Genomic DNA, 14,329 nt, shown 5'->3' on the forward strand with positions numbered 1-14,329 from the left:
CTACCCTATTACAGTCAAATTGTCCTCACACCTATCTGACCTACTTTGGAATCTAGGTGTGATCAACAACAACAGCAATAATCACTTCTACTCAAACTAGAAGACTTTCTCCAATCAAAGTATTCATGGTCAAGACATATTTCACAGGCTGGATTCCCTGCTGAAAGACAACAGAGGGTATGCACCCAGGCTCCTTAGCAAGTAGTTCATATACTGACATACAAAGAAGGATATTTATGGATATAAAATACTTTAAGGTATCTCTCGCATTGGAGAGTACTTGGCTTTTAAACTTTTTCTTTTAAAAAAGTTCATTTGTTCACTCATTCATTCATTTGACAAACATTTATTGAGCAGCTGCTATGTAGCAGGAACTGAGCTAGTATATAAAAATGAGAACGGTAACAGTTTCTATCTTAAATAGTGTACAGTTAGAAGAGGAGACATATGGGAAAACAAAAACAGTACAATAAGATATACTGTATTAGAGCATGGTCTATGGTGTTAAAGAGGTGCAAAGGGCAGGCCAGCTCCTGCCTGAAAGAATCAGGGAAAGTTTCCAAGGGGAGGAAACATCTGAGTCTTAAAAGTTGAGTAAATATTTGCCAGGGGTAGGTATAAGTGCCCAGCTAAAAGGAAGAAACTCTGCTATGTCATGTTGGGTGAACAGCAACAAAGTGTGGGTATACCAAAGGAATGGTAGAAGACGCAGTTGGAAAGGTAGGTAGGAGCTGGCCTAAAAAGACAGCAATATGCAAGGGCTTTCTCTTTCTTTTCTGGAGATGATGGGCAGACCCAGAATAATCAATCAAATTTATATTTTAGAAAGATCACTTTGGCAGTAATCAGAAGGGACTAGCTACCATGCAAAAGCAGAGGGGACTCTGAGATAAGTATGTAAAATAAGTATGATTAAGTTTAAAAGCACTGATATAAGTGCAGATACTTAAGTTTTCTCATATATCAGCCACCCATTATCAGTGTTATGGAAAATCAATATAATAAGAGTTCAGAGACGGGAATGGGATGATAAGGAAAGGCTTTAAGGAGAAGGCAGGCAGACAGATACAATTGAAGCTGTAATAGGATGACCATCCCAGATTGCAGAAATATTTCAAATAAAGTGTGATGCTTCTAAATATAGGATAGAACCATGATGCATCTGTGAACTGGAGAACATCTATCAGACTATTGGGGAAAACAAGAGAAATAAAATTATCCAAGGCCTTATACATTTAGGCAGGTATATCAAGTTACACTGAAGTCTACCAAAATCCACACGGCACCCCAAAGTAGGACTAGGCAGTCAAGCACTGTTGACACTGAGCTAATGATCATACCTATAACCATTATGGGGGGTTTAGTCCATTTCTAAGTTTGTGCATTAGATTAAGATGAAACATGCTGGGCAAATACAAAGCACTTACTTCCAAAAATATAGATCTCTCTGGTCTGCTACCAATATTGAGCCTTAGTTATCAACCAAGTGAAATGGCATTAAGTTGATATGAACCTGGATTACTGGTTAGTACTTTGTGAACTTTCTACTCCACTTAAGTGTTCTATAAGAAACTGAAGAGCATACAACAACTCCTACTAAAAAAGGAGTCGGGAAGGCCAAGAGTGGTTTTATGTGTGACCTAACCGAAACTTCTTTTCAAATAGAAAAACCTCCATATTACTTATACTTTACTGCTTAACACTACCCAGAGTTGTGAACAATTAGATCATTCTATGAAGGAGCAATTCCACCTAGTAATCAAACCCCATTTTGGATTATTATTCTTTGCTCATTAAATCAACAAGAGCATTCATTCCAGCCAGTCTGTCAAAAGCACAAAATGAACCAAACACTCTGTTTAGTCGAACAATAGGTTCTCTCAGCCAAAACAAGCAGGATCCCCAAACTTTTGCTTTTCTGAAACGTGCCTTCACCATGCAATGATATTAGATAATGAGAGGGAATATACGTGAAGATGGAAGCAAAGGAATAACGCAGGTGTTTTTATTCAGTGTCACAAGGGGGAAAATGGGTTTCTTGTCAGCTTAAAGCCAAGACAAGGTATAGCTTATAACCAACTCTGTCAATAAACTGTTTATAGTATTCCCTTAACCTAGTACATACTTGACAACTGCAGTACCCATTATTCAATTTTTTTGATTTTGTAAGGCAGTAAGCTGCCCACTTCCGTTAAAATAATATTTCATGGAAAAGAGAGAGTTAAAGTTTATCTCTGACTCATTCATTCTACATCATAAATGACCTCACCATCCTTCCTTGTCATTAACAATGCTAAGTTACTGCTGTATAATTTTACCTACCTCATTTTGAATAGTTCCATAAAGTTGTCCAGCCCATGTGTCAACAGACCACTTGGACTTCGAGCAACACTTCATATCTCTCAGCTGGTAATTACAATGTTTTCCTAAACATGTAGATAATATATGATTTCCATATTGCAACAATCTTCCTAGGCCACTATTCAGGCCTAGTAATTTCTCATCGCTTCAGGAATCAATTCACAAAGTGGGCAAGTAAACTCATTTTCCTCAGCAGTTTTAACCAATTTTATGTTTCATGTAGACATGAATGGTCAAAACTCATTTTTATTTTCTGATTAGTGTTGCTCAATTAATCCTCAACTCTCTTATAATCAGCACTAAAAGAGAAATAACCTTCTTTCTAAAAGTACAATTGGCCCTGGACATATCCTGATTTCACCTGTTCAGGTCTCTGGGTATTCAATAAAGCAAGTTCAGCCGCTGTGCCAAGAGGCCACACAGAGTTCAAGGTAACACCTCACAGCCATCAGTAGGTTAATTATAATTTCATTTCAAACACACCGACTGCATGCTTGTTTCAACTCCAAATGACCTTACCTGCTTAATTTTTTTTTTTGGAGGGGGGTGTCTACATGGAGTAAATTTCTGTCAGCAAAGCTGAAAGGCCACTCAGAGTTCATGGTAACAATTCATATTTTTAACAGGTTGCCCAGACCTAAATCCTCATCTTCAAACATTCCAGAGAGAGCACTTAGTAGCTCTGAATGAAGCAGGGAGTGGGGGAGAAGGAAAGGAGAGGGTAGAAAGGGGAAGCAGAGCCATGGTTCCTGCCTTCTGCAGTTCTGAGAGGTTCACTACCAATGACCATCTTGGCTGATTCTGGGTTGTGGAGGAACGCTCTACACTTTTGAGGTGGAGCCTTTCAGGAGTTTCTAGTGTTTACTTGATTACATCACTGCCAGAAACAAAACTGGCTCCAAAGCAGCCTTATATTTTCATTCTGAAGTAACCACAACAGTGGAAGTTTGATTCCGCATTGATGGCAACTGAGCCAATGTTGATTTCCTTCCCTTTCTCAGTAAGCAGGAACGGAAAAGGGCTTCCCTAGTGGCTCAGATAGTAAAGAATCCACCTGCGATGCAGGAGATCTGGGTTCTATCCTTGGGTTGGGAAGATTCCCTGGAGAAGGGAACGGCTACCCACTCCAGTATTCTTGCAAGGAGAATTCCATGGACAGAGGAGCCTGGCAGGGGTCACAGAACTGGACCTGACTGAGTGACTAAGCACACACACACACACACACACACAGAGGAGCAGAAATGGAAGTTCTCAGAAGGGTAAATGTTTTCTACAGACAAAGGCTCTTTATCTTACAAATCAGGTTTAAGAAGCCCAGGTAACATTAATGAGAAGAATCATTTCAGATGTGATTTTTCGCATCTCTACTGCCTATACTGGATCACATGTTAGAATGACAAGCTTTGTGGGGATATTTTATAAGATTCCTGGGTTGGGAGGATATCCTGAAGCAGGCCAGTATTCTTGCCTGGTGAATTCCATGCACAGAGGAGCCTGGCAGTCCATGGGGTCCCAGAGAGTCAGACAGGACTGAGCAACTTTCACTTTCACTTTTAAAATAAGACCAACTGACCCATTTTCCCATTTAAAAACCAAACCAAACTAAAAGCAAGTAGTCCTAAAGCTTTTGTTCAGGAATGCTTTTTGCATAACTCATCAGTCATTTGTATGGAAAACTCATTTTCCATTTCACAGAGTTTAGCCATGTTTTGTTTGTTTTCTTTTATTTTTTCAAACTATCAAAATGGCTCAACTGCTTAGTATTTATGGTTCATACTACAAACTGTTTCGGAGAGATAAAAAAATAGAGACCCCATTTGTTCTTGGCTATTTATTCCCCTTGAAACAATTATTAGTTGTATGCCTCAAATTGTTTAAGAGCAGTCTTCCCTGGCATTTAGATCCCACTTGGCTGGGCTGCATTTGCTTTCTTACAGCTTGATCTGTCTTGTCAATCCTTTTTGACAAAATGAAAGGACAATTTCTATAATGTTCACTTATTCCCTCTTCAGAGGATCCTTTCTTGGCAAATAAGTGGGTGGTATGACAACCCTTTTCACTCTCAAAACTTAACCGTGCATTATTTCAATAGTGCTTTTCCAATGAGGGAGGTAATTTCTAGTTCCTGCAGGACCACAAAGCATTTAGATGAGTGCCCTACCATAAAGCCTGATGTTTTGTTACTGTTGCATAACCCAGTGATTTAAATTTTTTAGTTGCAGAGCCTGTTTGCTTCTCCCAAATGAATCTTATGAAGAAGCTCAAAATACGAAACGTGTAATATCAAAGCTGCTTAGGCAGATTTAGGATAAAGCACCCAGAGACCTATCAGCTCAGCTCGTCTACCTCCTCAATTTCCCCCACTCTACCACCACAGTACAGAATCACACCCAAGGGAACTCAACAGAACCACTAGCGGCCACCCAACATAGCTTAAAAGATTCCAGGACATGGTGCTGGTAGTAATTAGGAAATAGGTATTTTTAAGTGGCAAATAATTTCCTCAAACTTAATTAACTCAGAAGTATATGAATGACCATGTTAGAACTTTTTTCTATTAAGACTATCTCTTGCAGACAAGAGCTTTGGCTAGTTTATATTATACTCCCCACAAAACCTAGCTAATCCTAAATGCTTAATAAATCTTGCATTACAATGCCTTGCCTCAGATTGGAAAAAAACATTTTCTGTGTAGAACATTTTAAGGGGGCAGAAATGATATCTCTCTCCTTCTTCCCTCTGTATTCACTCAGAAATCCCTAGTCATCACATCATCACAGATCACAAGAGACGAGCCACCATAGCAGTCATCACTGAAACACTCCATCTTACGTTCAAACAAGATGACAACTTCCACACATCCCAACTTTCCTTAATGAGAAATGCAGAATGACAATTGTAAGTTGAGGCCTTCAATAAAGCTTAATTGGTCTCAACTTAAAAATGGCAATAATCAAACTAATCATTTCCCTTGCCTGAAATTCAAAAGGAGGTATAATGAGTGTTAAATCAAGCCAAGGAAGTCATTTAAAGTCTGCCTTCTATTTTAGGAAAACTGTTCCTTCTCAGTCACCAATTAACCAAGTATTTACTGATATCCTGATCATGTGGTGGCTCAGACAGTAGAGAATCTGCCTGCAATTCAGGAGATACAGTTCAATCCTTGGGTCAGGAAGAACCCCAGAAGAAGAAAATGGCAACCCACTCCGATATTTTTGGCTGGAGAATTCCATGGAAGGAGGAGCCTGGTGCGTCACAGTTCATGGGGTCACAGAGTCAGACACAACTGAGAAATTAGTGACTAACACACTTTGTGTTTCTAAAAAGATCACTGAACTTGAAGTCAGAACACTCGAGTCCAAATTTAAGATTGCTATTCCATAGCAATAAGATACTGCTTAAGGGCACCTTGCATCTATTTCCTCACCTCTTTAAGTAGAATAATAATTGCTACCTCACAAGATTATTTTCAAGATATAAAAGATAAGATTTATCAAGCACTGTTCCTGGTATATAACTGATTCAGGATCCTGTGTATGATCCTAAGTATGTTAAGTGTTCAAAAGGAGATAAGAAAGAAATATATTTTTGACTTTGTAAATCAACTGCCTGCTGATCTCCTGTCTTGCTGGCAGATTCTTTACCATTTGAGCCACCAGGGAAGCCCAAAAGTAAATTCCAGGATATATCACACTTAATTGGTTTCAGAATATTACTATGATTAAAAACATGAAAAGGACTTTCATCCCAATCACCACATCTTTCCCATCACTATCCCTTATTCTTTTCCTCCTTCCCTCTTTTTTCTTTTGGCCATGCCCTACGGCATGTGGAACCTTAGTTCGGTGATCGAACCTATGCTCCCTGCAGTGTAAGCACAGGGTCTTTACCACCGGACCTCTAGGGAAGTCCTTCTTCTTTCTTCCTGTATACCTGAGTCAGGGCTGACCTGGAAGTAGAACAACAACTAGATACTCTCAGATCTGTAGAAGTCATAGGCCTATTACCAGTGTTAAGATCTTTACCTTTAGTTAATTATTCCTCTGCCAAACTTTCGGGAGTCACAGAGTCACATTTTAGATTTCCCTCAGGGATATTATGATCCATACTTTTAGATGATGTCAAGATGGCTAGGGCAAGGGACTTGGTGGTTTAGAAAATTTGGACCTTGATCCACACAAAAATTATATAAGGGTTCAAATGCTAAAGAACTCTTCTTTTGTATGTGATAAAATACAATTCTGAGCTGGAAGTCATTTTTTATTCCTCTAAAAAGTTGTGATGACAAAGGAACTTCAGTTAAGCTAAACTTACCTTTTCCTTTTGAATCAACATAGTGCACTAACAAAACAGATAATTTTTCTAAAGGTACATTGAGAAGCAGTCAGATGGCTGAGGAACACATCATTATCAACAACAATGATGACAACAACAAAGTCCTGCTTTACTGAACAGAGAAATACTTCCTAAAAGTCCATCTTTCCTTCCTCTCATAGCAACTATGTATCAAGTACTCAATCTGCATAGGGTCGTAGTCATTATAACCTCTGGTCATTATTAATTTCTTTTTATCATTCTAGTTCAATCTGGCTATTTTCTCCTTTTCTGTACTTAAAAAATGGCATTAGAACAAAGTAATTTTTATGACATAGATTCAAAAATCATACCCTGGCATTTCCTTCTGTACTTTTACTTCCCTATTACATCTCATATTCTTTTCTGGGAGCCTGCATTGTTGATGACTGGTTCACAAATTCAAATATGTTTTAAACATGGAAACTCTATTTTTTTCTCTTTCTTTTCACATTTTTTTGTGCTCATAACCCTTTTGAAAATAAACCTGAGAGAAAACATATTTTAGAATTAAGCAAAAAGAAATTATCATTTCCCATATACTGATATAGGTATCAAAGTTCTTGATGTTTATATGAAAGAATCATTGGAAGTTAAAATTAAATATGCCTTCAGTATTCAGTATATTTAATTTAAAATTAAAAGTTAAAACTAAATATACCTGGGGGTTCAGCTGGTAAAGAATCCGCCTGCAATCTGGGAGACATCGGTTCGATCCCTAGGTTGGGAAGATCCCCTGGAGGAGGGAAAGACTACCCACTCCAGTATTCTGGCCTGGAAAATTCCATGGACTGTATTTTCCATGGGGTCACAAAGATTCAGACACAACTAAGTGACTTTCACTTTCACTCAGAAATCATGTAGTCATAGACATGTTTGGGAATTCCTGAGGTTTCAAATTGTTCAAGGTGCTAATGGCATCAGTAAGAATTTCTATTTTAAACCAATAAACAGGTTTTTGAGTATAATGAAGTAACTTGTAGTAGACAAACTTCTGCCAAAAACAATCAGAAAGATCAGAAGCAAAAAATCAGCTAACAACTGAGGACTACAGGATTTGAGAAGACACGATTTTGAAGAAAAAGAAGTTCTTTGAGATGAAGCCAAAATTCTGTATACCAGGTTCTTGGTGTTGGGAGAAAGGCAGAGAAGCTAAGAGAACATCAAGAAAACTCAAAGGGCTGGAGAGGGACAGAAAAGTGAGCCTACTGGTATGTGCTGATGCTAAGCTGTAGAAGGTAGGGCCTGAGAAGCCAAGCAGATAATGGCTAAAAAGTAGAGTTTTCTACAGATTCTTGGTGCTGAGGGAACAAAAATTAAAGTTCAGGTCCGCCTAGGAGAGGTCTTACTAAATGCCCTGTACGCTCAGCTGGGATACAAAGATGAATACATATAATGGTAGACATGAACAAAGTGTAGGCTGAACCACATCCCAGACACAAGTCTACAAAGTTTCTGAGCAGATTGTTGTGATGTCACCCACACTCTTGATACCTGCCAAAAGACAAGATGAATCTCTGGAGTAAAATATCATCATCCAGAACCAGTAACATTTTTCATTCACAATGACAGGGACTCAATAAAAATTTAGATTTGCCAAAAACAGGAGCAAGAGAAAACTAGACAACAGAAACAGTCCTACAGATGAACAAAATCAGAAATGGGCTTTAAAAAAACTGTGACTTACATTACATGACTAACAAACAATAAAATGCAAAAGAAAATGCAAAACTGCACCATACAACTGAAATATTTAAAAAAGAAGAAATTCTAGCATTGAAAAATATAACTAAAATTATAGTGGATTGACAAGCAGATTGTACACAGTTGAAGAGAAGATTAATAAATTGGAATGAGTACAAAATACCTAGACTGAAGAAAATAGCTAGACTGAAACAAAAAGACGGAACATATGGGACATAGTGAAAAGAGCCAAGTATGTTCTTCTGGAGTCCCAAAAAGCAGAAGCTAGAGAATGGGGGAAGGAAAATTTGAAGACATAATAGCTGCAAAATTTCTAAAACTTACAAGAGAACCCTATCTACAGATTTAAGAGTAATTTTACACTCCATAGAGGAAAAATACTCTACGGAAACCACACTACGCACATCAGAATAAAATGGTCAAAATCAGACAAATTTTCAAAGGAGCAGCTATAAGACTTACACTTTACTTCATCAAGAAACATGATGAAAATCAGAAAACAATGGAACTATGCATTGATATGCTAAAAGAAAATAATTAGCAACTTAAAATTCATTGCTCAGTAAAAAAAAATTCTTGAGTAATGAAGGCAAAAAAAATTCAAGACAAAAGCTGAGATAATTTATTATTAGTAGACCTATACTGGAGAAGGCAATGGCAAGCCACTCCAGTACTCTTGCCTAGAAAATCCCATGGATGGAGGAGCCTGGTAGGCTGCAGTCCCTGGGGTCGCTAAGGGTCGGACTCGACTGAGCGACTTCACTTTCACTTTTCACACATTGGAGAAGGAAATGGCAACCCACTCCAGTGTTCTTGCCTGGAGAATCCCAGGGACAGGGGAGCCTGGTGGGCTTCCGTCTGTGGGGTCACACAGAGTCGGACACGACTGAAGTGACTTAGCAGCATTAGCAGCAGCAGACCTATACTAAAAGATATATTAAAAATAATGTGCAAGGAAACATATATAAATATATTTGATACATATAAATGAATATTATCAGTAATAATACTAATGTTGATTTAGATTTAAAACACTTGTGAAGTGAAAATGTTATTAGCAAGAATAAAAGGAGTAGGAATGGAGTAAATTAAAGTTGCTTTAAGTTCTAGCATTTTTGTGGGGTTTAAGTTTTATCAGACTTTTATAAGTAAAAGGTACAGGTTGTATTGTTTAGAGGAATCACTTAGAGACTGTATAACGAACAAGATAATGGGGAAAAGAAGTAGAGTAATAAAGTATAATTAATTTTTAAAAAGCAAGAAAGAAGAAAGACAAAACAAAAACAAAAGAGAGGGCAAAAATAGAAAGCAAGTATAATGCTATGTATAAATCCCAAAATATCAGTAATTAATTTACATGAAAATTAACTAAATACTCCAATAAAAAGCAAAATTTGTTTGAACAAACATTCTACATGCCACTTATAAAAGCACACCTTAAATATAACAATCTTGAAAAGCTGAAAGTAAACTGATGAAAAAATATATACTGTGCTGCTGCTGCTGCTGCTGCTAAGTCGCTTCAGTTATGTCCGACTCTGTGTGACCCCATAGACGGCAGCTGTCCCTGGGATTCTCCAGGCAAGAACACTGGAGTGGGTTGTCATTTTCTTCTCCAATGTGTGAAAGTGAAAAGTGAAAGTGAAATCGCTCAGTCGTGTCCAACTAGTCGCGACCCCATGGACTGCAGCCCACCAGGCTCCTCTGTCCATGCGATTTTCTAGGCAAGAGTACTGAAGTGGCTTGCCATTGCCTTCTCCAATATACTGTGCAAATCTAGCCAAAAGGAAAGCTGATGTGGCTATACTAATATTAGACAAAGCATACACTAAGGCAAAGAGCATTATTAAATATTATAACATCCTATATATATATATAATATTATATTAAAATGTTAAAAGTCAACTTAATAAGAAGACAAAAAAATCCTAAATTTTTATGCCCCTAGTAATATATTATATATAAAGCAAAAATGGACAAGATTAAGAAAAATAAATTCACAATCATAATTGGAAGGGTGCATACAATGTCAACAACCAATGGAATAATTAGAATAAAACCAAAGAATTGATAGAGATATAGACTATTTACGCACTGCAATTAACAAATTTGATCTAACCGACGTTTATAGAAACACTGCAGATAGTAACTCACATTTTTAAAGGGCATATAGAATATTTACCAACACTGACCATATGCTGAGCCAAATGTCAAGCCTCAACAAATTTCATAGGACTAGAAATCAATCTATTATGTTCACTGACCACAGTAGAATCAAGGTAGAAATCAACAACACAAAGACAGCCAGGAAATCAAAAAATGGAAAATAATGCCCTACTAAATAACTCATGTGTCAAAGAAGCAATCAAAATGGAAATCAGAAATATCTTGAGATGTTAATGGAAATATGAGATACAAAGATCTCTGTGATGAAGGTATCTCTAGGAAACTTTATTGCCCTAAATGAATATCTTAAAAGAAGAAAAACTAAAGAAGAAAAAAGATAGATCTAAATATGTATCTCAAGAAGTTAAAGAATAGCAAACTGCTCTGCTGTCACTGCTTATAGCAGAATAAGAGTAGAATACATATGTAAAGTGGAATCAATAAATGAAAAAATGGCTCGTTGAAAAGGCTGCTAAAAATGACAAAAATGGTGCATTAACAATAATCAAAGAGAACAGAAAGAAGGCACAAATTACCAGTATTCAAAATGAAAAGAAGCATATAACTACATATCCTATAGATGTTAAAAATATAGAGAATATTATGAACAACTTTATGTCAACATATTAGGAAATTTAGATGAAACAAATTTCTAGGAAAACACAATTTTACAAAATTAGCACAAGAATAAATAGAAGAGTGGACTAATCATTGTGTATTAAAGAAGTTGAGTCTATAATAAGCTTCCCAGAAAGAAATTGCCTGGCCCATATGGTGAAATCTTTGTAACACTGAAGGAAAAAAATAAAACTAATCTTCCACAAATTCTTCTTAAGAAAGAAAATGAGGGAAAACTTACCAAGTATTCTTAGTAGACTAGCATAACCTTGATACCAAACCCCCCACAGGCCATTATAAGAAAGAAAATCCAACAGAAAATTGGGCAAAATAGCTGAACTAGCATTTCACAAAAGGAAGATATCAAAATGGCTAATTAACATACAAAGATTGCCCAGTATCATAAATATTAGAGAAATATTACAAATAATTACATTACACAATATAATATACAAAATAAACACAAAAAATAGCAGTACACCCACCAGAATGGCTAAAATTAGGAAGAATACAATACCACATATTATTGAAGATATGGAGTAAGCTGAACTACCATCATTCTTGGTATAAACTGATTACAATCACTGAAAAACTAGTGGTATTTACTAAAAATGATGCATATATCCTAACAAATGACCAGCAATTCAACCCTAGGTATATATCCAATAGAAAATGGCACATCAAAAAGCATATACAAGACTGTTTAAGGCAGTACTATTTGTAAGAACCCCAGTGAAGAAATATCCCTTATGGCCATCAACAATCAAACAGGTGTTCACTTCAGCAGCACATATACTAAAATTGGAACAATACAGAGATTAGCACAGTCCCTGCGCAGGGATGACACACAAATTCGTGAAGTGTTGCATATTTTTAGCCAAAGCAATCTTGAGAAAGAAGACTGGAACTGGGGGAATCAACCTGCCGGACTTCAGGCTCTACTACAAAGCCACAGTCATCACAGTATGGTACTGGCATAAAGACAGAAACATAGATCAATGGAACAAAATAGAAAGCCCAGAGATAAATCCACGCACCTATGGACACCTTATCTTTGACAAAGGAGGCAAGAATACTCAATGGAGAAAAGACAATCTCTTTAACAAGTGGTGCTGGGAAAACTGGTCAACCACTTGTAAAAGAATGAAACTAGAACACTCCCTAATACCATACACAAAAATAAACTCAAAATGGATTAAAGATCTAAATGTAAGACCAGAAACTATAAAACTCCTAGAGGAGAACATAGGCAAAACACTCTCTGACATAAATCACAGCAGGCTCCTCCATGACCCACCTCCCAGAATACTGGAAATAAAAGCAAAAATAAAAAAAATGGAAAAATAAAAATAATAAAATTAAAAGCTTCTGCACAGCAAAGGAAACTATAAGCAAGGTAAAAAGACAGCTTTCAGAATGGGAGAAAATAATAGCAAATGAAGCAACTGACAATTAATCTCAAAAATATACAAGCAACTCCTGCAGCTCAATTCCAGAAAAATAAACGATCCAATCAAAAAATGGGCCAAGAACTAAACAGACATTTCTCCAAAGAAGATATAAAGATGGTTAACAAACACATAAAAAAGATGCTCAACATCACTCATAATCAGAGAAATGTAAATCAAAACCACAATGAGATACCATTTCACATCAGTCAGAATGGCTGCTATCCAAAAGTCTACAAGCAATAAATGCTGGAGAGGGTGTGGAGAAAAGGGAACCCTCTTACACTATTGGTGGGAATGCAAACTAGTGCAGGGACTATGGAGAACAGTGTGGAGATTCCTTAAAAAACTGGGAATAGAACTGCCATCAGTTCAGTTCAGTTCAGTTCAGTCGCTCAGTCGTGTCCAACTCTTTGCGACCCCATGAATCACAGCACGCCAGGCCTCCCTGTCCATCACCAACTCCCGGAGTTCACTCAAACTCATGTCCATCAAGTCGGTGATGCCATCCAGCCATCTCATTCTCTGTGGTCCCCATCTCCTCCCACCCCCAATTCTTCCTAGCATCAGACTCTTTTCCAGTGAGTCAACTCTTCGCATGAGGTGGCCAAAGTATTGGAGTTTCAGCTTTAGCATCAGTCCTTCCCATGAACACCCAGGATTGATCTCCTTTAGAATGGACTGGTTGGATCTCCTTGCAGTCCAAGGGACTCTCAAGAGTCTTCTGCAGCACCACAGTTCAAAAGCATCAATTCTTCGGCGATCAGCTTTCTTCACAGTCCAACTCTCACATCCATACATGACCACGGGAAAAACCATAGCCTTGACTAGACGGACCTTTGTTGGCAAAGTAATGTCTCTGCTTTTTAATATGCTGCCATATGACCCAGCAATCCCACTGCTGGGCATACACACCGAGGAAACCAGAATTGAAAGAGATACGTGTACCCCAATGTTCATCGCAGCACTGTTTACAATAGCCAGGACATGGAAGCAACCTAGATGTCCATCTGCAGACAAATGGATAAGAAAGCTTTGGTACATATACACAATGGAGTATTACTCAGACATTAAAAAGAATACATTTGAATCAGTTCTAATGAGGTGGATGAAACTGGAGCCTATTATACAGAGTGAAGTAAGCCAGAAAGAAAAATACCAATACAGTATACTAACGCATATATGTGGAATTTAGAAAGATGCTAATGATAACCCTGTATACGAGACAGCAAAAGAGACATAGATGTATAGAACAGTCTTTTGGACTCTATGGGAGAGGGCGAGGGTGGGATGATTTGGGAGAATGGCATTGAAACATGTATATTGTCATATGTGAAATGAATCACCAGTTCAGGCTCAATGCATGAGACAGGATGTTCAGAACTGGTGCAATGGGATGACCCAAAGGGATGATATGGGGAGGGAGGTGGGAGGGGTGTTCAAGATGGGGAACACATGTACACCTGGGGCAGATTCATGTCAATGTATGGCAAAACCAATACAATATTGTAAGGTAATTAGCCTCCACTTAAAATAAATCAATTAAAATATGAATACAGAAAAAAACCAATCAAACAGGAATGACTAAACTGTGGCTTATTTGTATTTGTTGTTGTTGTTTAGTCCCTAAGTCATGTCCGACTCTTTAAGACCCCATGGACTGCAGTATGCCAGCCTTC

At 37.5% G+C, this 14,329-nt stretch overlaps 1 protein-coding gene and 1 non-coding gene across 5 annotated transcripts in view; one reads left to right on the plus strand and one right to left on the minus strand.

Annotated features, from left to right (window-relative positions):
- EXOC6B (exocyst complex component 6B) overlaps positions 1 to 14,329 on the minus strand; it is a 762,215-nt gene that overhangs the window by 88,962 nt on the left and 658,924 nt on the right. The gene's annotated exons all lie outside the window — the stretch shown is intronic.
- Positions 11,974 to 12,077, plus strand: LOC129540179 (U6 spliceosomal RNA). The gene has a single exon (XR_008682629.1). It is a non-coding gene; the product is annotated as a U6 spliceosomal RNA (small nuclear RNA).

The sequence above is a fragment of the Moschus berezovskii genome, chromosome 11 (assembly GCF_049115385.1).
Source record: "Moschus berezovskii isolate FMDL1 chromosome 11, NW_MosBer_1.0, whole genome shotgun sequence".
Lineage (NCBI taxonomy): Eukaryota > Metazoa > Chordata > Mammalia > Artiodactyla > Moschidae > Moschus > Moschus berezovskii.